The sequence below is a fragment of the Balaenoptera acutorostrata genome, chromosome 19 (genome assembly GCF_949987535.1).
Source record: "Balaenoptera acutorostrata chromosome 19, mBalAcu1.1, whole genome shotgun sequence".
NCBI classification, from domain to species: domain Eukaryota; kingdom Metazoa; phylum Chordata; class Mammalia; order Artiodactyla; family Balaenopteridae; genus Balaenoptera; species Balaenoptera acutorostrata.
This window is the reverse complement of record NC_080082.1, coordinates 30,290,757-30,313,004: the sequence shown is the minus strand read 5'-3', so window position 1 is coordinate 30,313,004 and position 22,248 is coordinate 30,290,757.

Here is a 22,248-nt window from a genome sequence, read left to right as displayed (position 1 = left end):
CCAGCAGACAGACAGCTCCCATCTCACCCACAGTAACATCGGGTCCTGCACCGTCTGACCACACATCTCCTCCAAGCTCACCGCCTACCACCCTCCCTTCTGCTCCAGACCCCACTCCGAGATGCCTTCCAAACACACAGTGCCCCCTGCCCGCTCCATCCCCCCCTGCCACCCCATGACACTTGTCCATTTTTTTTTTTCTCATAGTGCTTAACATGATTTATAGTATTAGCACTTGTGGGTTTGTTTTTTTTGCTCTTGTTTATTGTCTATAATTTCTATACAGAATGCGAGTTACATGAGAGCAGGGATGTTGTCTGTCTTGTTCACTGCTGGATTCTCAGAGCTTAGAACAGGATTTGGCACAGAGTAGGTGCTCAGTCGATATTTGTTGAAGTAACAGAGAGAGGGAGTGAGAGAGGAAGGGAGGGAGGGAGGGAGGGAGGGGGGAGAGGGAGGGGAGGGGAGGGAGGAAGGAAGGAGCTACACCCAAGGAGGAGACAGCAACGCATCATGAAGCTACCGTCAGCACCGTTGCTATAAAACACAAAGACAAAAAGAAATCCCACCACCAGTTATGACCTGCACAGACTTTCACAGGGGCTGGTCATCCATCGCTCAGAGTTCTAACCGGAAGCTCTGAATTGGGGAGTAAGAGTCATCGAGGAAAGCGTGTTATCAAAAGCTGCTCTTTTGCGGGGGACAAACTCATCTTTCTGCCTGAGTCAAATGAAACTCAAGCAGCATCATAAATAAGCTTGGTCCACCTACCCAGCTCCTTTGGGGCGGGGCATCATCATCTCTTTCCCTGGAGTCCAAGAGGGGAGCAGAGGCTTCTGCCCTAAAACTGTGGAGCCAGGGACTGTGGATTTTCCTGGCATCTCAGGGGAGTCCTGGGCTCTCTGTCATCCTGGGCGCTGGCCTCTGGGCTCCTACTTGGGGATGGAGGCTGGAGAGCTACCTTTATTTCTCTGATGTCATTCCTGGAGCCATATGCCATTTTTCACTGTCGTGAGCACTTCCTCGGCCAGGACAGTCAAACATGAAGATGAAATGAATCTTTACCACTCCTCAGAGAGAGAGAAAGACTGAGAAGTTAATTCCACCGGCAGGCTGGTAACCTGGTCCCCCTTCCCTTCCTCCACCGCCCCGGCCCCATCTTGGACTGAAAAGGGGCCAGAATCATTTTATTTGGCCGGTGCTCACGAAGACAATAATTTAATTATTTCCCCAAATCACTTTCCAAGAGGCCAGTCTCATTCTATTTGTTATGTATAGGATGACTTAATCACAACTTTGAGCGGAGAGGGAAACTGGGATGGAATGAGGGATATGGGGGGAGGGGAGATTAAAAAGAGCTTGCTCGAAATGATTCTCTCTCCTTTTTTTTCCAATTGCTTCAATATGTCTCTCGTCTCTCTTCCCCTTCTCTCTCCATCTCACTCCCTCCCCCTCCCCTCTCCTGGCCTCTCTAAGTCTGCTTCTCTTTCTGTGTGTTTTTTTTTTTTTTTTTTTGGCTGTGTTGGGTCTTCGTTGCTGCGCATCGGCTTTCTCTAGTGTGGCAGTGCGTGGGCTTCTCACTGAGGTGGCCTCTCTTGTTGCGAAGCACGGGCTCTAGGCATGTGGGCTTCAGCAGTTGTGGCACACAGGCTCAGTAGCTGTGGCTCATGGGCTCTAGAGCACAGGCTCAGTAGTTGTGGCGCACAGGCTTAGTTGCTCCGCGGCATGTGGGATCTTCCCGGACCAGGGATCGAACCCATGTCCCCTGCATTGACAGGCGGATTCTTAACCACTGCGCCACCAGGGAAGCCCCTCTTTCTGTTTTAATAGGCCCCTCTCATCTTCCCACTCACCCCCTACCGCCTTGGCCCCCAAGCTGGCTCACAGACAAACTTGACCCCTAATCATTTCTGACAGTAAGATCACTCCTGGGCAGAGCAAAGCGAGGTGCCCACCTTCCCCATCACATCTTTTATGGGCACATCCTGTGGGTTTCCATTAGTGAACCCAGCCCCTGGGGGAACCTCAAACTTGAACATCTTATTCTTGGGTCTTCACTGTCCCAGCTGAGGGTGCCTCCCAACCCCTGATCCGGGCTACATCAGCTATCATCTGGCGCTGTTCAGAGTCAGCAAGGCCAGTGTTTCCCCAGATACCTTTCCCCATACCTAGATGCGAATTTTGAGTGCTGTTCACTGCTCCTCAGGCCTAAAGAGGGCATTTGTCTAGGAGATAAGGCAGAAAAGCAGAAGGACTCTGGAGCCAGATTGCATTACTTACCAGCTGTGTGATCATGGGCAAACTGCCTAATCTCTCTGGGCCTCAGTTTCCTGATCCGTACAATGGGGGTAAGCTATACCTCTTTCATAGGGTTCACGTAAGGATTACCTGTGTTAATTCCTGTAAAGCACTTAGAACAGTGGCTGACACATTTTAAGTACACATTCAGTGTTAGTTACCATCAGTATCTATCATCTCCTGCCTCCATCCTGGGGAGGCACTGTCTGGCCTGGACCCAAATAGAACTAGCCTGTCAGCTTGCCACTCACAAGGCTTAAACACTGGGTAAATCACGTTTCCTCCCTGAATCTCAGTTTTACTATCCCCACAATGCAAGTGCCAATAGTACCCCATTACAGGAGTGTTTGGAAGCTGGAATGAGTTAATGCATGTTAAGAGCAAAAATTCTAAAGCCAGGCAGCCTTATGGGTTCAAGTCCCATCTCTACCACTTATCAGCTGTGTGACCTTGCACAGGTTACTTAACCTCTCTGTGCCCCGGATACTTCATCTGCCTGTAATACTCCCACATCCCCAATCTCCTAGGGTTTTTGGGAGAATGAAAATGAGTTAATTCATGTAAAGTACTTAGCACATTGTCTGGCACAGAGAAATACCTAGGCAAGTGTTAGTTTTTGCTGATTACTCCCAGAAAAATGTTTCTTACCTGCCTTCTGTCTCTGAAGGATTTCTTCTCCTCTCTTTACTCTCTTCCCATTAGGTGGCTTGGGACAGAAGTTCCTTGTTCTTAATCCAAATCCAAATTGTTCTGACAGACTCAGGCTAGCAAGTCTTACCTCTGGAGGCAGAGGGGGGAGTTGAGTTATTATGGGGGGACCCTTGTCAGTGACAAACTGGAGGAGGTGATGAGGAGTTGAAACTCCTAGACCCAGGTCTTGGAGGCTGGTGCTGGGAAAGCCAGCAACTCCCAGTGTGACCTTGACAAGCCCCTTAACTCTTTTTTTGGCCTCAGTTTTCTCATCTGTCCAATGGGGCTGACTGCCCACTTCCCACATTATCACAACACTTAAATAAGATAACCAGGAAGAAGATGTCCTGAGATTGGGACAAATGCCACAGAGCCCAGAGCTGCCTGTTCCATTTGGGGTCCATGGGCAGCAAGAAGCAGAGCCTCACTCAAGGGGCTTCATGTCATGGAGGGCACCTGGGCAGGAATCAGAGAAAGAAGGACTGCCAACTTCTGGCAGGGCAGGAATTGATGGGCAATTCTGGCCCTAAGTCAGAAGTGCATGGATTACCTGTCTCTACAAGCTTTACCTCCCTTGAAGGCTTGTGGTGTCTGCTTCTTCAGCCTCCTAGGAAGTACTTTGTTCCTTTACTGTCGCACCTGCTTTTTGGTTTTGCTGCCTTAAAACATCAACTTGCATATGGCCTTGTTTGGCTTGAGGACCTTCTCCATCCACCTATCCATCTACCTATCCACTTATCCATCCCTCCATACATTCATCCATCCACATATCCACCTATCCATCCATCCATCCAAAAAATATTTATCAATAGTCTTCTACGCACCAGGCACCATAGTAGGTGAAGGACATAGTAAATAAGACAGACTAGGACTGCCCGAATGGAACTGCATTCTAGTCAGGGGAGAGAGATAATAAATAAGCAAATAAGTATATACGTCAGATAATTTTAGATAGTGATAAATGCTGTAAGAAAAATAGAATAGATGGATAGGACCAAGGATGGAGGGATACTTTCCACTGGCTGGTCAGGGAAAGCCTGTTTGAGAGGTGACATCTGAGTTCAGATTTGAAAGAGGATCTCGGGGGAGAATGTTCTAGATGGAGAATGTTCTAGACAGAGGGTTTGGCAAGTTCAAAGACACTGAGAGGAAATAGAGGAGCAGATAGAAGGTCAGAGTGGCGGGAGCGCATGAAGGCAGAAGTATTAGAAGAGGGGTTGGTGATAGATCAGAGGCCGGATTTTCCAGAGTTTTGTGGAAACATGGAAACAATTTGAGGTTTGGTTCTAAGTGCCATGGGAAGCCATTTCTAACCAGCAAGGAGCATCCTTGCCTGTCATCTAGCTGTGATCGCTGCTGGGGTGTTATTTCCCCCCAGAGTCCAACAAAAGCTGATGTAACCAGGCCAGGTCCCAGAAGTGACAGTGGCAGGAATGAGGCAGGCGCTGGGTGTCCTGCCTTTGAATCCTGGCTGGAGTTGGACTTGCTATGCCAGTCTAGAGCTGAGGAGAGGATGCGCAGGGTCCACAGGGCTCTGGACATCCAGTGTGGCCTGGTGAGGCTCTGGCACCTCCCCTTTTTTTTAACAGGACTTGCACTTCAGGATTGGGGGTGAGGAGAAGGCTTATGACATCAAGCAATTCACTCTGGTGGTTCTGCGTCAGCTGGGCAAGGTTTAAATCCTGCTCTGCTACGTACTAGCTGATGACCTTGCAAAGTACTTACCTCTCTGAGCCCCCATTTTCCCATCTGTAGAAGGGACACTGTCACAGCGCCCCCCTACGGCCATTGAAAGCACCAAATGATAATGTATAGAAGAGATGAGCACATAGAACTCAATACATTTTAGCTATTTTTCCTATTATTAATCTTTTTTTTATTAGCACCATGCACCAGCAATTCTAGACAATGTTAGCAATAAAACACCCCTCCCCATTTTGACTTGTAAGTGGGTGGCCTTGTAACTTATCGCCCATACTGGGGCATTAGGACAACAGATGTCAACTGAGACCCGTAAGATCCTATGGGATCTGGCCCCCAGCTACCTCTCTAACCTAATTCCTTGACCCTTTCTACGTCATTTAAACTGAACAGCCAACTCTTAGCTTCACAAATGTTCCATGCTTCTTCCCACTTGGGGCTCCACCCAAACCCTGAAGGCTGGGACTTGTTTGGGGCAGGGAGAGGGGCACTGCAGCCAGAGAGAGGGTCCGGCACGAAGGCTACGTGGCACTCCCCTTGGTTCTCATCCAGGATCTTCAGGCCACGGGACCTTTTTGGAGACCCTCGCTACAACTAAGCCTGGAGTGGGACGAGGTCTTTCTTACATCATTCCTTCCCTTCACATCTTTCATTACAATAACGATTGTTTTGATATTCGTGTGATTACTATTTATGACCCTCTCCCCAGCAGGCTCTAAGTTCTATGATGTCAGAGGCCATGTCTGATTTGCTCACGCTTGTACCCTCAGCACCTAGCACAGTGCCCAGCACATAGTAGGAACCCACAAAATATTGATCAGCTGCATGGATGGATGCCTGATGGAGCTGAGATCCAAAACTAGCCCACATTCTTTCCACCACCTTCATTCTAAGATTGTCAGCCTGGCTGGAAAAGCTGATCATATCCACGTTAGAGATGCTCCTTATCAAAGTCAAGGCCAAGATCAGTGGGAAAGGATCAGGTAAAAGCAAAGGATCCAGATGTGCAAATTCGCTTCAATGAGGCAGATGTGACCCGGTGATTCCATGCCAGGCGTAACCGTTGCATCTGATTCCTCATTTCCATTAAAGGAATTGTAGCAGGTGCAAAAACCGGAGATTATCCCAAGAATTAAGATATGAAAAGCATGTTAGATCACTAAACTCCAATTAGGGAAATTAAATTGTGCACACTCCCCTCCTGACGCAATATCGGGAGTTTGCATTAGCTCTGGGCTCAGGTTCCAATAAACTTAGAGAATAACACTTTAATTGAATTGTGCTTAAAAGGATCATGTTGACAAATGTGATTGTATCTGGCTGGGATGCACACCTTCTCCAGCAATCATTAAATCCAATGAAATGCCAGTCTCGGGATCCTGACAGTTTTCTGAAACAATCTGTGAACCGTGCTGTATCTTAGAGTATCTAATCAATTTAGAGCCGCCTCATTAGGACTTGCCTGCTAACGGATACTTAAAAATCAAAGCAAATTACTGCACTCCATGGATAACTACCTAATCATATCAATACAACATGGCTGGATTGTGTTGCAACAATTCATTTCCTCTTTAAGAAGCCACTGTCACCCATAATTTACGGATTGAGATTCATAACCCTGACACAGACAGCTCCAATGTCAAGGATTTTCCTGAGCTCAGCATCAAGGGGTACATGTCACCCAAGCTAGTGAGCGTGAGCCCAAGCCAGGCTCTGGACTCCTTTTACTTACATCTACCCCTACCTACCCCAAAGCTCATTCCTGAATAATGAGTCCAAGAATTCCTTTTTGCACAAAAGAGGAATTGGAAGCTCAGACAGAGAGCATTATTTCCTAAGATCACACAGCAAATTAGTGGCAGACCCAGGATTTGGCTCTTCTTGACATGACATCAAACTCTCTAATATCATTTTAATAGGAGTTTAGAACAGTGATTATTCTTTCATTGATGGTTTACTCGGGTCCTATTTTAATATTCTTACTACTAATAAACATCACCATCATCATTATTATTATAATGTGAACAGCCTATACTTACACAGAACTTATTACAAATTGAATCCCTTTCGTTCTCTCAACAACCCTAGAAGTATGTTCTATGATTATTGTGGTAGGCATTAATGCTGTTCACCGAGTATTTCTGGCTCTCTCTCTCCAGAACACGTGGACTGCACTTCCGATAATTGGATGGATCAGGGGACTGTTTCTGGGCAATGAGTGTGAACAGGAGAGACCTATGTTATTTACAGGCCAGAGCACAGTTGTTGGTTCAAGATCTCAGTCATTCTTTTTCCCTCCTGTTATCAACCAGCAACATTTGGGTTGGTAGCTGCTCTGAACACAATGAGCAGAAACTCCTCGACGACTCACGGTGGACTTGTAGTGTGAGTGAGAAACACACCTGTGTTGCTGACAGCCACTGAGCTTCGGGGTTGTTTGTTACTGCAAGATAACCTAGCTTGTCCTAATTGGTGGAATTATCACCCCCATTTTACAGATGAGAAAACTAAGGCACAAAGAGATTTGGTGGCTAATACTTGGTCCGGTTCAGGCACTATCAGTAAATTTCTCTAAAGCCCAAAAGTCTCCTTGACTCCTTTTCTTTCTACTTCCCAGTTTCTCTCCTCATTCTGTGGTGACTTCCTAATACTCGTTTCTGAGCCTCCAGGACTGACAGTGAGCGGTGGGCACCAAATCTCGTTTCAGAGACTCAGGTCTGACCTATCCAGACCACTTAGCCCCTGTCACTCAGCTCAGGCCTGGGCAGATCGACTTTGTTTTTTTTTTAATTGAAGTGTAGTTGATTTACAATGTTGTGTTGGGTTTAGGTTTATATGTACAGCAAAGTGATTCAGTTATACATACATTTATATTCTTTTCTCAGATCCTTTTCTCTTATATGTTATTACAAGATATTGAATATAGCTCCCTGTGCTACATAGTTGGTTATCTAAATTTTATATATAGTGGTGTGTATATGTTAATCCCAAACTCCTAATTTATCCCCCCCCCATCCCTTTTGGTAACAAGTTTGTTTTCTATGTCTGAGTCTATTTCTGTTTTGTAAATAAGTTCATTTGTATCATTTTTTAAGATTCCACATATAAGTGATATTATATGATATTTGTCTTTCTCTGTCTGACTTAGTATGATAATCTCTAGGTCCATCCATGTTGCTGCAAATGGCATTATTTCATTCTTTTTTATGGCTGAGTAATATTCCACTGTATATATGTACCACATCTTCTTTAACCATTCATCTGTTGATGGACATTTTGGTTGCTTCCATGTCTTGGCTATTGTAAATAGTGCTGCTATGAACATTGGGGTGCGTGTATCTTTTCAAATTATAGTTTCCTCCAGATATACGCCCAGGAGCGGGGTTGCTGGATCAAAGGGTAGCTCTATTTTTAGTCTTTTAAGGAACCGCCATACTGTCCTCCATAGTGGGTGCACCAATTTACATTCTCACCAACAGTGTAGAAGTGTTCCCTTTTCTCCACACCCTCTCCAGGATTTATCTACTCCTGAATATGCTCTGTTTCAGGCATCTGAACCATTGACTTCCTCTGAAGTCCTTTTGGTGTCCTGAAGAGATAAACATTGTCTAGCAGGTACTTTATAAGAGCCATGCTTTGCCAAAGGACTGGCTCTTTGATGGAGAAATTCCAGGCACAGTGAAGGTCTGTGCAGGGACCATTAGACAGAGACCTTTCTGCACTGTCCCTTCCCCAACCCACCTCCAAGCCTTGGTCCACAGCTGTGGATGTGAGTTCTGGGCGAGGAAGTTTCTGTGTTTCGGTTCTCTGGAGCACGCCTCACCATTGGCCTTGCAGGAGAAGTTTGAGAGGTGCGGCTGGAGGGAGGGAGCCTGAACCCCCAGCCCTAGAAGAGGGAGGAGGAAGAAGCTTGCAAAAATTGTATACAGCTTCAGGAAATGTCTACCCTCTGCCAGTCATATCTGAGTCAGTTAAGACAGTAATTGCAGACCTTCCCCGACACGGAGAGAGGGCAGGATGGCAGGGGCTGCTATTATCCTGTTCTCTCAGGCACAGCAGCTTGTTTACAGGAGGGCTGTGGACTGCGGGGCGATTGTCTGGTGGCTCCGGGGCCAGTGGCTGCTGCTTCACACCCCCTGCTTGCTCTTGGGCCCATGCCAGGAATCCCGGTGACCAGTCCTGGGGTGGCCCTTGCCAGGATGCTCAGAGGGGCAGTTACTGGGGTGCAGACGTTTCACTGGGTTCCATTATCAGCTCCCATTCATGCCTCCTGCCCTCCCCACCTGCCACAGGCCCAGAGAAGGCCAGCCCTGCCCCAGCTGGGCTACTTCATTGGAAGACACTTGGGGACTGAAGGCACGGAATCTGTGTCCCCGTCTGGACTCTGTTACTCATCCACTGTGGGACCCTGCAGGTTCCTTCCCCGTCGCATCCTCCATCTTTCCATTTTAAAAAGAGACCCACTAGGTTAACGCTTATATTTAAGTTATATACCCAATCCTTTCAAGGAGGGGGGCGTGCTTCTTGTGGATGCTGAGGTTCTACACAAACTATTTTTATTTTAATATTTTACTAGCACTCTGATTTTTATAGGTATGTTGCAAACAACAGAAAACTATGGTGGCTAATACGAGCAAAACATATATTAATGAAAAACTGTAGAGTGGCTAATAGACTCTCCTTTAAGACCAGGGAACAAGGATGGAGATGCCATAACTTCAAATCAAATGGCAGAACTGGTCCTACAGAGCTTGGGGTGGGGCCCCTGCTGGCATAGACGTCAAGAGCTCTCTGCAGACACCACCCGTGCTGCACCCCAGGTGTAGCCACTACCACCGCCACCAACCTCCTCTGAAAGGGTTCCACGTGGTCTCCTTTTTCCCATCACAAGCTTCTGCTCAAACTCTGGTGAGAGCACATCTGTTTGGTGGACCCAGGTCATGTGATTGTTCCCTAGCTGCAAGTGAGGCTGGGAAAGCAAATTGCTGGCATTTTCAGCTTCTCCATTTTTATGGTGGACTTGATTCATAAGATGGGGGTTTGACCATCATCAGAAGAGTGTTCAAATGCTGAGTGACAAAACAGTCATCAAGTGTCCTCTGCAAATTACAAATATAAAACTAGCTTATAGCCCTTATACAGCTATACAATGCAAACACATTGACAAATTAAATATGAACTTAGCTAAAAAGTAGTAACATCCACATCTTAAAATATTAACATTCAAATTTTAAAATATAAATATTTAAGATGAAGAATAACATTGTCTTACCAAAACCAAATCATCACCTGAAATAAGAATATGGTGCTGACTGCTACACCAATGCTCTTTTGCGTTCCGGAAGCATTCCGTAATACATTTGCCAGTTGGTTCTCATTTGGCACTAATGCAACTTTTCATGTTAAGTTTATCTCTGTTCCTTTTCTCCTTAGCCCTCAATGATTATAGTTGCACTTCTTGACACCAATGTGAGTGTAACCACAAAAGTAGACCTGGCATTGGAAAGTGTGTCACTTAGTTATAAGGTGGTCAGCCCAGTGGCCAGAATATTCTGAAAATAGTAATGAATGTGAAAACTCTTTACAGTCTTGAGTCTTCCACAATCTAAGGGATTCTCACACATGCTCCCCTTCCAACTTTGGCATGGTAGATATTAGTCCTGCAGGACAAAATTTCCAGTTTCCCTCCCCTTCCAGACACAGAGGAATTGCACTTTCTTCTCCCCTTAAATTCAGGTGTGGCTTTGTGACTTGCCCAGATCAGTGAATGTGTTGCTTCTGGGTAGAAGCATTTCAGAGGTAATTCACAATTCTCCACTTTCCCTTCACCCTGTCACGATGACCAGTGATATTCCAGACAGTGGTACCTTTACCAGCCTAGGTGAATGAAAAGGACATAGACCAGAACTCTGTGCCAGTGGGATAGACATGTAGATGAGTGAGCAAATGCATCTTTCTTGTGTTAAAGCACTGAAATTTTGAAGTTGTTTGTTACGCAGCATGACCTAGCCTGTCCTGACTGATACACTTAGTTAGATAGGGGTTACAATTTTTGTGATCTCCTTTTTACACAACAAAGAACTCTGGCACAGAAAGTTTGAGAAACTTGCTCAAAGTCAAACAGCTAAAAAATTTCAGCTGTAGGACTCAAATCCCAATCCAGGTCATTCCAAATCCCATGCTTCTCCCAGCAACTCATACAAGGGAGAAGACAGAGTCTCTACAGAGACTGGTTACAACCAGCAAGCAAGGCTGATAGAAAACATGGCATGTCTTGGTGGCTGGAGTACAAGTTTTCAGAGCCATCTATGTAAAAGATCACTCTGAGTGCCAAGTACATTTCCACTTCAAAGTGTCCCAAGTTTAATAGTGAGGCATTCTGAACGTTTAAATTTAAAAAGTCATAGTTCTCAAATTCTTCCCAACAGCCAGGGAGGTCGACAAGATGATAAATGTGTTTGGAGCTGCTGAGCTTCCATGCCAAGAAGCAGTCTCTGGCTGTAAACCTGTTCACAGGAGTGATGAGTGTCCTGGTGTCTGTGGGTGGCCATGCAGTTTGGAGGAGAAAGACGCTACTTTCTGCCTTGACGGTTCCATTCACTTGAGAAACAAACATCTCATCTGGAGGCCTGTAAGACAGGTGACTCAGGAAAACACCAGGGGGTATTGGAAGTTCACGGTCACTCCCACAGGACATTAAGGGGATGCACCTGGAAGTAGGGAGGGGTTGCATATTTTAACCAATATTTTCTCCCAAAGAAGCAGCATTCATTGGGAGTTCAGAGCTCAGTTCTGGGGCTGAGTATGTTCAGTACACGCTTCCTGTCACTTGGTACCAGAAGCAACTGGTCCCAGGGCCCCGGGCACCAGGCTCAGTTTAGTTCTTATCTGGAAATAAGACACCTACATGTTTATGTCTGCCAGAGCCATTAGCTCTTCCCTTTTCTCATTTATGCATCCTCTTACTCATTCTTCAACACTTATATTCACTCTGTTCTAGGTGCTGAGAGTGTAGTAATGAATAATAATGTTGATAATGATGGTGATGATGGCGATGATGTTGACCATGATGAAGGTAACCATGCTAGTGACGGTGCTGATGACAATCCAGCATCCCAATGGGGTCTGATCAGTGCAAAGCCAACATCTCCCTGGCTCTAGACATTACGCTTCTATACAAGCACCCTGTGCTCACATTTGGGAGAAATGATGTCCTGCCACTTGTTAATTGCATGGCTGTGCCAGCCCTTGGACATATACAACTGCATACATGTGCCATCACCCACCATGATGTATCAGGCCCATTCATGTCTGTGTAACTCAGAAGAGGCCGGGGTGGGGGGTGGGGTCCTGAGCAATGTCAGGGTGGAGATCAGGGAATTTGGTCTTGCTCTCCCACACCTCAAGGTCTTGTCTGCCTGCTGTTGGGGCATGAGTGTCACTTGGCTGCTGACAACAAGTGGTGACTACACATTTTCATCCAGGAGGGGTGGATTCCTCCCCAGCATCATCTCTGCAAGCGCCCCCAAAAGAAGAGAAGCAGAGATGGTGGCCACTTCCTCTGGCCACCACTGCCTCATCAGTCTCTGCCCAACCAAGGGCTTGAGACTACAGTGCAAACACCTGGAGTTTCCTTTTTTTTTTTTTCCCTTGGCTCCTTTGTCATAAATTAGTTGACCATACATGCATGGGTTTATTTGGGGCTCTCTATTCTGTTCCATTGATCGGTGTGTTTGTTTTTATGACAATACCATATGGTTTTGATTAATGTAGCTTTGTAATATAGTTGGAAATCAGGATGTGTGATGCCTCTGCCTCTGTTCTTCTTTCTCCAGATTGCTTTGGCTATTTGGGGTTTTCCGTGGTTCCATATACATGTTAGGATTGTTTGTTCTATTTCTGTGAAAAATGCCGTTGGAATCTTAATAAGGATTGTACTGAATCTGTAGATGGCTTTGAGTAGTATGGATATTTTAACAATATTAATTCTTCCAATCCACGAGCATGGATTCACTTATTTGTGTCTTCTTCAATTTCTTTCATCAATGTCTTATAGTGTTCAGTATACAAGTCTTTTAGCTTCTTGGTTAGATTTATTCCTATGCATTTTATTCTTTTTGATGCAATTGTAAGCAGGATCATTTTCTTAATTTCTTTTTCTGCTAGTTATTAATGTATAGAAATACAACTGATTTTTGTATATTGATTCTGTACCCTGCAACTTTATTAAATTCACTTATTAGTCGTTAACAGTGGAGTTCCTTAATGAAGGGTCAGCTACTTCTCAGAAAGGACAAGGTGGCAGAAATAAAGGTTGGGAATGGTAACTCTCATGGTCATTCCCTTGTTCTGTGAAGATCCTTGCAAACTCAGACTTCACTGGGATGGTTCCCTACTTCTTCTCCCACCCCACACCATGGATTATCTTTCTCCCCCTGATTACTTTCTCTCTTTTAAAAACATTTCCTAACATTCCACTTCTCTCCATATGCGGACATTTTCTTGTCTGTCCTCAAGACACTCTGCTTCTAACAAGACAAAGGGAAAGAGCCTCCATGCTTTATGTGTCCCTAACAGACCCCTTTTGAGGACTCTCTCAGCTCAGCCATTGCAAACCCCAAAAGGGAGCTAGGGATGGGGTCAAGTTCCGTGAGTGAGGGTGAATTCCACTTCAGTCTCTGCATCCAAGAGACATGTACCAATGTTCTTTCTAGATCACCTGCGAGAATGATACAAACCATCACAGCGGGCATTCATCTCCTTTGGAGTTGGTTCAGTTTGCTCCTAAGTGGAGGAGGGACCATTTCTCCCATTAGCGTGGCTTTGCTGCTGCCCACTGGGAACTATTGCCATCCTTACCCCCCACCCTTATTGTGCTAAGAAACATTTCATTTCTCTCTTTCTGCTCCTGCTTGACCCTGGCTTCTCTTATAGAGAATATCATATCTACTGTAAAGAGGTCTGTCTGTGCAGTCCAGGAGAAAAGATGCTTTTGATTTTAAGTGTCCTTCTGAAAGGGGGCATGGGCTCTTGCCATATACATTTTCTTATTTGATTGTCCCGCCTCACTTGTGATGGTTATATCATAATCCCCATTTTGTGCATTTGAGGAATCCAGGGTTCAGAGAAATGAAGTCACTTTTCCAAGATCACACAGCAAGTAAGTAAGATTTCAAATCCAGACAGGTGAAGAAACCACAGAATCTCAGTGGTTTAATGAAGAAAAGGTCTATTTCTCACTTGTGTCCGGTATCCTGACTGGGAGGTTCTCCTGCAATCCAGAGATTCAGGCACCTTCCTTCTCGTGGCTCTGTCCTTTGCAGTAATTGACTCTCAATGTCACACCAGGGACCTTTTTAGTCCAGCCAGCTGGAAGGAGAAAGAGCAGAGCAGATACACAGAGGGGAGTTTGTGGGAGAGTTCTGAGCACCACTCACCCTCAGGCCAGACCCGTTCTCTCCCATGGTGAGCAGCCTCCAAATCTCCTCCAAAGAGCTCTCTAGGCAGCTGCTACTGATTAATTGAAGTTGATGCCTAACATGAAACTTTTCTGCCACCATGATTCCAGTGGCTCAAGCAACACATGTTTTTTTGCTCTCTATTTTGGAAGGAGGTGGGGAGGGCACCAGAACCGTGTCAGGAAAATTTGTGAAATGCTTTGAAATGAGCAGAAAAAAAATTGTTGTGTCTTCTGTCTAGTCCATCCTTCGGGATTATTTCCACATTTCTTAGTCTTTAAGCTATTTTACATCTCCGAAAGTTGTAGAGAACTAATAATAATTCAAATGCTTCTCGTCCATAGGAATGCAAATGAATTTTGTTTGGTTGGAATGCAATTGATTAATGCCATGTGGATAGATTATTTTTGCATCTATTTGTAAATTCATTTCCTGCTATCTCGATTGCCTATATATGTGGGTTCTTTGAGTTCTCCTTTGAACAGTTGTAACATCTTGCTTTTTGCCTCATTAATTAATGAGTTAAATAAAATCTTTGATACATGTTCCCTTTTTTGTATGTAAATCATGATTTTAATATATATATGTATATATACATATATATGTGTGTGTGAATATATATCTATATCTATCTACCTATCTATCTATCTATATATATATATCTTTTAACAACTAAAAATCCCCAGGGAGAGAAAGAAACCCTTTGATACATTACACTCCCCTGCTTCTCAGGATTCTCACACTCATTCTGAAAGAGAGGCAGGGCAAGGATTGTTAATTCCACTTTGCAACTAAGGAAACTAAGACTGGGGGTGGGGACTAACAAGATGCCAGAGATCACACAGCTAGAAACAGAGAGACTGAGTGTTCAGATCCAGGTGTGTTTGATCCTAAAACCTGTGTTCTTAACCACTTTACCCTGTTTCTCACGTGGGATATGAACAGGGTAGATATTAACACCTTTCTCATTTGGTAAATGATGAAACTGAGGCTCAGAGAAGTCAAATGACTTAGAGGTAAATCTGGGTCCAGAACCCTATCCTGAACCTCTGTTTCCTGGGTCATCTTTATATAAACCAAGTGAGTGTACTTTTCTAGCTAGGATGTTCCTTGCACATCTGTTCTTTTTGTTTTGTTTTGTTTTGTTTTAAAGTCAGGGAAGATTACTAGGTGGTTTTGGTTCCTAAAATGCTCTCTGAACCTTTATTCATAGAAGCCTAAGTAAGACAGGAACCTGGGCCAAAGCGGGCAGCATCTGCCTTGTAGGGTGCAGGCCCTGGAAAGGGCAGCAGCTGCAGAGCTGGCACAGGACACTCCTCTGGGGCCGCGAGAAGGTCATGGTCAGTAGAGGTTCCTGCTCAGAGGGCTGTGCCCAGGACTTGCTAAGGCAGAGCAGGGTCAGGACGGGGAGACGTCCAGAAGTGTGGAAGACTCACAGGCTTTGGGATGAGACGGGCTTGGGTTCAAATCCTGCTTCTGCCACTTATCAAATGTGTGACTTTGAGCATTAAATGTGTGACATCTCTGGGCTTCAGTTTCTTCATGTGTAGGATGGAGACCATCACCCTCACTTCACAGGAGGACCCCAGTCCAGCTGTCTTCTACTCAACCAAGCCCCGTGCCTGTGGACTGCTTGTGCCCAGAGTGGGTGCTGTTTCTCAACTTGCAGCCATCACGTGGACCTGCAGCCTCCTGGGCGGTCACTAAGGGCTACGTGAGAGTGGGGGGGAGTCCTGAGAACCATCTCCCCTTTCCTCATGCTTCTTTCCTCTCTCAATCATAAACCACCTTCCCTTCTGCAAGATGGCTGCAACTTGTCACAGCGGGCTAGTCAAGTTCATTGGCGTCTGCTCACAAAAGGTAAGCAGATCCATGGAGAGGGAAAGATAGCAGAGAGGCCAGGCCCAGCACTGAGGCCCTCCAACTCCCGGAGCCCGAGCTGGGGCCCCTCCCTGACAAAGCTGGTCAGGTTGTGCCCTAACCATCTTATTTATTTCCACGTCCCCAAGGAAATCCACCCTAGAGATGCCCGAGGTCTGCTCCTCTGTTCAAGTGTTTAAGCTGGCTTTGCCAGGTGGTTGCGTCACCCCTGGGTCCTTGTTTTCGACTCCGTAGGCCCAGCTCCTGCGGGGACCCTCTGTAAACTTCACCTCTCGTCAATGGTCCCCGTTCAGGAAAATTGGCTCCTTTGACACCGTTTTAGACAAACCATAATGTGTGTGGAGCTGAAAGAGGTTCTATTTACAAGTCTGCAGGAAATAGCCCTGGGCAGAGGATGGTAATTGTAGGGTGAAGGTTCACCAGGGGCGCAGAGGGGAGCGAGGCCCGCCCTGGGGAGAGGGTGCTGTGATGGGCGAGGGAGTGTAGGGCCTGCCTCTGCCCCCAGGACCCGTGGCAGAAGGGGGACCAAGGGCGCGGAGGTCTTTCCTTCTGTCTCCTCCGAGCGTGCCGTGCCTCAGCACCCTTGTGCTTCACTCCCTCTCCCTGAGCGTTCTTCCCCCAGGTATTGGAACGGCTCATACACTCACGTTCTTCAAGTCCTGCTTCAAACATGACCTTTCCTGACCACCATTCCCAGCCCCCTACACATCACACACACACACACATGCACACACACATATACATGCATACATACACATACACACACGTACACACATGCACACAGAGAAGCACTCACACATACATACATACACATGTATACACATGCATACATACATATACACACATGCACACACATATATACATGCATACATACACATAGACACATAGACTCACACACACACACACACACACATATGCACACACACACACTCCCTATTTCTTTAACCTGCTTTTTCTTCTTCATGGCCCCATCACCTCTGAACACATTGCTTCATTCATTGGTGCACTGGCTATCTATTCCTTCTACAAAGTAAGTTCCACAAGGATGTAGGGCTTGGATTTGCTCCCCACTGGATTCTTACTGTCTAGAAGAATGCCTAAATGTAGGTGGTGCTTACTCAAAAAATCTTGAAGGAATAACTGAAGAAAGGAACATATAAGTGAATGAATGAATGATTAGATCCCAACATCAAGGGCCTCTTAGGTTCCCTCCCCCAGTGGATCCTATCTCCCCAGGTAGAGGTGGGCTCACTCATGCATTAGACCTTGACCTTCAAGTTGAAGAACCCACAGTTCAGTTGGGGCTCCCATCTGGTAGAAGTCATGGCAAGTCACCCACATATCTGTTTACAAGGCAGTCAGAGCCAAAGATCTGAGGCCTGGGAAGTTGGGTGTTGTGTCCAAGGTCACCCAAGATCAAGGTGTGACCAAGCCAGGATTCAGAAGAGTTTTCTCCCTCCTGGTCCCCTGGGCCCACCAGTTCAGCAGATGAGAAAGCAGAGAGCAGAGTGAGAACGCAGCTGACTGGGTCCTCGCTTCAGCCGTCCTGGAGGAGGTGGCCCTGGCCTGTGGGATTGGATGTGTGGAGAAGGGGCACTGGTGGTTGGGGGGTGACGGCTGGGGTCTTCCCGTAACAAGGGAAGGGCTGGCAGGGCCTGGGGAGATGACGCCACCATGCAGATTTCTCCCAAACCGTCTCCTCAGCAGGACACCACTCTGACCGGCTGGCCTTTGCTCCAATTACAGCTGTTTCTCAACTTTGCAGACATCTGTCCTCCACCTACCAGCTGCGTGACCTCTGCAGGTCACTTAACCGCCTCCCCACAACCTCCCTACTAATGGAAACCACAACTAACATTATCCCAAACCAAAGGGCTCCTGAGTGGGTTTGAGCCCTCAGCAGCCCATCCCCCAGGAGAGACCAAGGACCAGGCCCGCCTCACCCAGGAAGGGAGGCCAGGCCCGTGAGAGGGTAGAGGCTGGTCACCTCAGTCTGGCCTCCGTATTTTTAGCATCTTCCCTCCTTCCCACAAGCCACTAGCCCACTCCTTGCCCAAATAACAGTCACCAAAATAGCCCTGGCACTGGACTGAGGGGCCCTGGGAGGGTCTCCTCCCTCCTGCCGGTCAGTCAGGCTGAGCAGAAGCCCTGGGGCTGGGCGAGGCCCAAGCGGAGGCTGTTAATTGTACCTTTGGTCCGAATTAAAAAAATAGCTCTGCTCAGGGCTGATGGCAGCACGGGGTCTGAGGAGCCAGGTATGCCTCGTGCCAGGCCCTGGGCTCGCTCAGGGTGGACGCCTCGGGGTCTGCAGCAGGATGGCACTAGGAAGGCAGCAGCAAGGTGGGCAAGGTGACCAGAGCGAACATCTTGCTCAGTTCTTCCTGTCCCACAAGTCATCCAGATGAAGAGACCGAGGGTCAGAGAGGATGTGTGTGCCCGGCCGTCGCCTCCTCAGAGAGATCTTCACCCCTCCCTGCTGAAGCAGAGCCCAGGCACGAGCCCCTTACCTGCTTCAGCTTCCTTTATAGCACCACTCACTCCCCGGCATGATATTGTGTATCTGTTTGCATCTGCATCTCTTGCCTCTCCCACTAGAATACCAGCTCCCCAAGGCAGGGTACTGGGCCCTGCTGGGGAAGTTCCCCATAGTGTCTCCAGCACCTAGACTAATGCCTGGAGTTCAATAAATTCAACATTAGCAAATAATTTGATGAAGAGAAAACCACAGCTCTGGCCAGTGCCCGACTTCTGCCACGCAGTGACAAGCCCTAAGAAGAGGGAGGAGCAAGAAGCAAGGCCCCATCAGCACCAAATTCCCCCAACCAGCCCCCAGACACCAGTAAGACAATCCTCCCCGTGTACCCAGCTATCTCCTGATGTCAGAGCCCACTCTGTCCGCACAACAGCCCAGCAGCCCTGGGTGGCAGAGATGGTCCGGTTAATAACAATGAACTAAGCTCCTTTTTTTTTTTTTTTTCGGGCCGCCCTGCGTGGCTTGTGGGTGGGACCTTAGTTCCCCGACCAGGGATTGAACCGGGCCCTCAGCAGTCAGAGCTCGAAGTCCTAACCATTAGACCTCCAGGGAATTCCCTAAGCTCCTTCTAACTGCTTTATTTATGTTACTAACACAGGCAGTTCTGGTAGTAACCCTAAGTAAAGTCAGACCCATTATTATCTCCATGTTATAGATGATGACATTGAAATCCCAAGAAATAAAGCAACTTGACCCAAACCGCACGACCCCTAAGTATCAGTGTTGAGATCGGAACGCAGGCAGCCTGACCCCAGAGGCCCCGTCTTAATTTCTGCACGTACAGCCTGTTGTCTAATGAGATCCCTGATGTTCAGACAGGTCATGACCTTTCCTTAGCCAGACCGGACACCCATTGCTCTGCCTCTGTTAGTAATATCATCAGTGGTGCCTGCACTTCTCTTTAACGCTTTTTAAAGGGCTTCGTACATGTCACTTCATCGGCGCTTCAAAGCACACCCAAGAGATTGCATTGTTCATTTCCCCCCGTTTTTCAGAAGTGCCAGCAGAGCCCCTGAGAGGGTAAGTGGCTTGCAGAAGGTCACCTTGGGTAGAGTCACCTGGCTTCCTCTGCTTTCACAGTGCTCTGCCCTCTCAGCCCAGACTCGGGCTCAGACTAATGCGTTTGCAGCTACTTGGCCCCTTGGCCCCGAGGCAGAGCTGGCAGGAGCCCTCATCACCGCTGGGTGGCCAGTAAACACACTCTTGTCTCTTTTAAGAGCCTTGTCACCGTGCCACGCACCGAGCTGCCTTTATGGCAGCTCATCAGGATCAACAAATTCATGTATAAATGGTTGGACACTGGGGAGTTCAAGAGCACAGACTGCAGACACGTGACACTGTGAGCAAGGCGTGAACTGGAATCACTGCCCGTGACCCCCGGCAGCCCACCCTTCCCGGAAAGGCCTCTCCGGGGGTCAAGGGACCTGGATTCCAGGGTACTCTCCATTGATTTCTTTGTGCCTTTGACACCTGGTCTTGCCAGTGGTTTGGGCTCTTTTGCAGTGGTCTGAGTAGGATCACAAGTTATGGGACACAGGGTTTTAAGGTTGTGTCTGCAGGGGGACACCCCCTCCCCAACCCCTCGCCCAGCACAAATCTCCAAGTTTACAAGGTCATCTTTCAATATCCAATCTGCCGCTCTCTAAGGGTCCCTGAGGTTTCGCTCTAGAGACCTATGCAGGCCAGACCTCTCCAAAGTCTGGATTTTTCTCTACCCTTTCTTTCTTCTTCTTCTTTTTTTTTTTTTTGATCATTCAGTCATTCATTCCCTGCTCAAATTTACCCTCTCAGAGTCCTTCCTTCTTTCCTTTATTTCGTATTACAATCTCATCTCTCTCTAAATCCTTACTCGACTTTTCTTCCTTATAATGAGTAACTACTTGGCATTAATTAATTAATGTCTTCATGCTCTGTCTTTCCTACTAGAATGTCAGCTCTGGGAGGGCAGGGACTTTGCCTGATGTTCACCTCAGGATTCTCAGAGTTTAGCACAATGCCTGGTACAGAGGAGGAGCTCAGGAAATATTCACTGAATGTTAAATTCATTTGCCCAACCCATGCCGAGAAAGGCAATCCCATCAGAAAAGTCTCCTTACAATTCCTCTCTCAGAGTGGATCTGCCCAGAGACCTGGCTCGTCCACTGATGATTGTAACATGTGGACACCCCTGCAGCTCCGGGGTGACAGGGAGGCCTTAGCAAGAGATGCTGTTTTTACTTGGGGGCTCAGACACTCTTCCACCTGCTCGGGGAGTCCACAAAGTCTCCTCAGGGCTTTTACCCCACTCCCACCCAACTAAACAGAACAGACCCCCTTTTGAGATAAGCATTCTACACCAAGGGTGTGCCCAAGATTTTGTTTGAAAAATGAGTCCCGAGTAGAAAACAAACTTTTGGGAAAAAATTCTGCCTTTTTTTCTTAACTAAAGCAATAGAGTAGCATGTAATATACTAGCACAGGGACCAGCAAACTTTTCCTGTGAGGGGTCTGATAGGAAATCTTTTCAGCTTTGTAGGCCATAGAGTCGAGGGCAACTACTCACCTCATGTACCTTGAAAGCAGCCATAGACAACCTGTAAATGGATGAGAGGCTGTGTTCCAGTAAAACTTTTTTGTCATAGACACTTAAATTTCATGGAATATTCGCATGCTTTGTCCTTTTCTTCTTTTAATTTTTTTCAACTATTGGAAAATGTAAAAACTCTTCTTAGCTCTCAGGCTGTTAAAAAACAAAACAAAACAAAACAAAACAGACATTGAGTAGGACTGGCCCATGGGCCCTAGTTTGCTGACCGTTGTAGATTACGCTGACCCTTGTAGATTACGACGAGAAAAGTTGGGGCCAAGTCCTGCTAGACCATTACCATGAGCGGCTAGCTACCATAGCCTCCTGGGGCTCATTTTCCCTATCTGGAAGAAGAGGGCTTGGGTCAGATAGTTTCCAGAGTCCTATCCCACTTTAACACCTAACGGTGGAAATTTCAGGAATTTTGCTGGGTGAGTGGAAGGAGACACTTTTGCCAGGAGTGAGGGAGGGAGCTCTTCAGGGAGCATTCAAACCCCAGCGTCTGGGAAGAGGAGAGGGTGTCTCCTTGGCTATGCCTGACTCCACTGTCTCCACTAGACGCTGAGTGGGTCTTGGGGCCTCAGGGGACCGATGACCCATGGACAAAGGGGTTTTGGCTGAAACATCAGAAGCGATCATCCCTACGCCTTCCCAGCTCCCATCTGGGGCCCCTCACCATTCATGCCCGCCCCCCTCTCCTTACCCCATGCCTTGCTTAACAAAGACAGAGACAGTAGTTGACACTGTAATGTTGAAAATTGCTTGTTTCAGGACAGCCCAGTAAACAAGCCCATCTTTGTTTTAATCCCAGCCTAGCTTACTGTAGTTAATTATAGGAATTTGTGGCTATTTATGTGAACCGAGGACAAAAACATTCATTTGTCGGCCGTGTAAGTGCTGGGTGGGAGTGGGCTCCGAGAACCGAGGGAGGACCCAGGTAGCATTTGTCCTGGGGGCTGTGCAAGGTGGGGAGGGCCCAGCTGTGTAATTAGCCCCTCGGCCCCTGAAGAGAGAGAAGGCCGCCATAGAAAGTGACACCTAATGACTGTTCTCAATCCACCTTGGGTCGCGGGGGAGGCCCCGTGTTTAAGGCAATTGCCTGAGATGTGGGTCTTGCAGCT